We start from the raw sequence: 4,059 nt of genomic DNA, 5'->3' as shown, positions 1-4,059 counted from the left end.
AATGTGCAGGTCATAGTGGATGGCTTTACTGCAATGGGATTCCCTAACTGTGGTGGGGCGATAGATGGAACCCATATCCCTATCTTGGCACCAGAGCACCAGGGCACCCAGTACGTAAACCGCAAGGGGTACTGTTCAGTGGTGCTGCCAGCACTGGTGGACCACAAGGGACGTTTCACCAACATCCACGTGGGATGGCCAGGAAGGGTTCATGACGCTCGCATCTTCAGGAACACTACTCTGTTTCAACAGCTCCAGCAAGGGAATTACTTCCCAGACCAGAAAATAACAGTTGGGGATGTTGAAATGCCTGTAGTTATCCTGGGGAACCCAGCCTACCCCTTGATACCATGGCTTATTGAAGCCATACACAGGCAGCTTGGACAGTAGTCAGGAGTTGTTCAACTACAGGCTGAGCAAGTGCAGAATGGTGGTAGAATGTGCATTTGGCCATTTAAAGGCACGCTGGCGCACATTACTGACTCGCTCTGACCTCAGCCAAATCAATGTCCCCATTGTTATTGCTGCTTGCTGTGTGCTCCACAATCTCTGTGAGAGTAAGGGGGAGACCTTTATGGCGGGGTGGGAGGCTGAGGCAAATCACATGGCCCCTGATTATGTGCAGCCAGACACAAGAGTGATTAGAAGAGCACACCAGGAAGCAGTGTGCATCAGAGAACCTTTCAAATCGAGTTTCATAACGGGCCAGGGTACGGTCTGACTGCTGTGTTTGCTTCCCCTTGATGATCCCCCCCCCCTTGATTGACTCATTCCCTGTAAGCAACTCACCTTCCCACTTCGATTACAGCTTGCTGTCTAAGAAAATAAAGTCACTATCATTTAAAAATCATGTATTCTTTATTAATTCATTATAAAAAGATGGAGAGAACTGACAAGGTAGCCCGGGTGTGGTTTGGGAGGAGGATAGGCGGGAAGGAAAAGGCCACTAAAAAAATTTCAAATAAATGACAGCCTTGTGGTTGGGCTGTTCATGGGGGTGGAGTGGGCGGGTGCATGAAGCCTTCCCCCACGCGTTCTTACACGTCTGGGTGAGGAGGATATGCAACATGGTGAGTGGTGAGGGTGGTTACCCAGGGGCTGTAGCGGCATTCTGTGACCCCACTGCTGTTCCTGAAGCTCCACCAGATGTCAGAGGATGTCAGTTTGATCACACAGCGGCCCCAGCATTGCATCCCGCCACCACTGATCTTCCTGCCTACACTTCTGATCTTCCTGCCGCCACCTCTCATCTCGAGGGTTCCTCCTGTCCTCACGTTCACTGGCATCTTTCCTGTAATTTGATACCACGTCCTTCCACTCATTCAGATGAGCTCTTTCATTGCGGGTCACTTCCAAGATTTCCGAGAACATATCATCTCGTGTCTTCTTTTTCCACAGCCTTATCTGAGATAGCCTTCGGGATGGAGTAGGGAGGCTTGAAAAATTTGCAGTTGCATGAGGGAGGGAAAAAAGGGAGAGAAGAATTTAAAAAGATACATTTTACAGAACAATGGTTATACTCTTTCACGGTGAACAACACTATTCACCTTACATAGCACATGTGATTTCACTACAAGGTCGCATTTTGCATCTTAATATTGAGTGCCTGCGGTTCTGGTGTTACAGATCTCACAGACGCAGGTCTGGGCAGCAGAATTCAGCTTGTATGCGGCCATGGTAAGCCATTGTCTTTTGGCTTCTGCAGCCTTCATATACACAGTGCCCTCCTTTCCCAAATACCAAGCAAATCCCATTCAGTGCTGCTTCTTTCCTATTAACATGCAGCAGCAAAAACCACCCTCCCCCACATCCAATTCTCTGGGATGATCGCTTTACCCCTCCCCCCACCAGTGGCTGGTATCGTGGAAGATCACTGCTAGCCAAACGCGAAAAAGCTCAGCTCCATTCCCCCCCAACCCCCGCTTGGCTACCTGCAAGGAAGGATTTCTTTTAAGCAACAGGCAAACAGCCCAGTAGGAGTGGCCATGCCTGTCCCCTTAATTAAATTCCTGAATTTCATCTAGGTTACCATGGACGATATCACTCTCCTGAGGATAACACAGCAAGATAAAGAATGGATGTTGCTTGAATGCCAGCAATCACTGGGACCATACACAGCTGGGCTTTGTCATGCAATGATACCAGATTTCTTGCTACATGCATGGCGTGGTCAAGTGTCCTACCATGGAGGATAGAATAAGGCTGCCCTGCCCAGAAACCTTCTGCAAAGGCTTTTGGAGTACCTCCAGGAGAGCTTCATGGAGATGTCCTTGGAGGATTTCTGCTCCATCCCCAGACATGTTAACAGACTTTTCCAATAACTGTACTGGCCGCGAATGCATCCCAAGTCCTCAGGGCAAATTAATCATTAAAAAACGCTTGCTTTTAAACCATGTTTTATATTTACAAAGGTACACTCACCAGAGGTCACTTCCATGGCTTCATTGTCTGGGCTAGTTGCTTGGGAGGGCTGGGAGGGTAATTCCGTCTAGGTGAGAGAAAGCACCCGGCTGTTGGGGAGAACAGAGTGCTGTGTGCTCTCTGCAAGCTCATACTCCTCTTCCTCCTCCTCATCTTCCCCATCCGCAGAATCCTCAGCCATGGCTGAGATTACCAACCCCACCTCGGAATCCATGGACAGGGGTAGGGCACTGGTGGTGGACCTCCTAGAATTGCATGCAGCTCAGCATAGAAGCGGCATGTTTTCGGCCCTGCCCCGGACCTTCCGTTTGCTTCTTTGGTTTTCTGGTAGGCTTGTCTGAGCTCCATAACTTTCACACGGCACTGTACTGAGTCCCTGGTGTGGCCTCTCTGCATCATGGCCTTGGAAAATTTTTCAAATGTTTTTTCATTTCATCTTTTGGAATGGAGTTCTGTTAGCATGGAATCCTCTCCCCATATAGCGATCAGATCCAGTACCTCCCGTGCGGTCCATGCTGGAGTTCTTTTTCGATTCTCAGGAGACTGCATTGTTACCTGTGCTGATGAGCTCTGCGTGGTCACCTGTGCTGGTGAGCTGTCCACGCTGGCCAAACAGGAAATGAAATTCAGAAGTTTGCGGGGCTTTTCCTGTCTATCTGGCCAGTGCATCCGAGTTCAGATGGCTTTCCAGAGCGGTCACAATGGTGCACTGTGGGATACCGCCCGACCAATACCGTCTGTTTGCGGCCACACTAACCCTAATCTGACGTGGCAACACCGATTTCAGCGCTACTCCTCTCATCGGGGAGGAGTACAGAACTAGTTTAAAGAGCCCTTTATATGGATATACAGGGCCTCATTGTTGGACGGGTGCAGGGTTAATTCGGTTTAAAAGCGTAGTGTAGACAAGGCCTGAGAGAGAGAGAGAGGGCAGCACTCTCAGAAACTGGAACAGAGAGAAAAACAGAGGCCAAAGACAAGACGGCCAAGCAGTAGCCTGTGAGCACAATATGACCCTGAAAAAAGCTAGAGAAACCTTCTGGGTTTGTTGGCTAAAGAGGCTACAGAGGCTAAAGAGGCTCCCTTTGTTCTTGCTTTCTCCTGCATTCAGTGAAGCAGAAATTTGTGCATTTCTTGTAATAAACAAGATTGCATCAAAGCAAATACCAGACTCCATCAATTTACACTTCCAACTGGAACATCCTCAGGCCCCGAACATTGAGTAGCCATAGTAGATCATAATACTCAGCTTTTAATATTGCACTGAACTATTCTCTGTATCTCTTTTCCGTGAGGACATTGTAACTATCTTGCATCATCCCTTTTAGCCTCTACAAAACCTTACCTCAACTGATGGCTGCAAACCTGCATTAATCCCAAAAGATGATGCTAATCTCTGTCCATTGTGGCTGTTGTCTGATTCTTCCATCTACTGATTGCCTTTTAGCAGTGGTCCTAGGTGGTAAGAGTTATTTTGGCCATGGAGACCAAGCATAGCCAAGAGCAAATAGTCCCTGGTTGCATGCCAGCTTCCTGCCATAGCTAAAATATTCACTGTTGACTGCCTAGGAGACAATGCACCGATCGGTTTAACACTTCCTCACTCTGGAATCCTGAGCCAGTTTGATAGGTCCAGTA

This window comes from Gopherus evgoodei, chromosome 4 (assembly GCF_007399415.2).
Source record: "Gopherus evgoodei ecotype Sinaloan lineage chromosome 4, rGopEvg1_v1.p, whole genome shotgun sequence".
Taxonomy (NCBI): Eukaryota; Metazoa; Chordata; order Testudines; family Testudinidae; genus Gopherus; species Gopherus evgoodei.
This window is presented reverse-complemented; position numbering follows the sequence as displayed.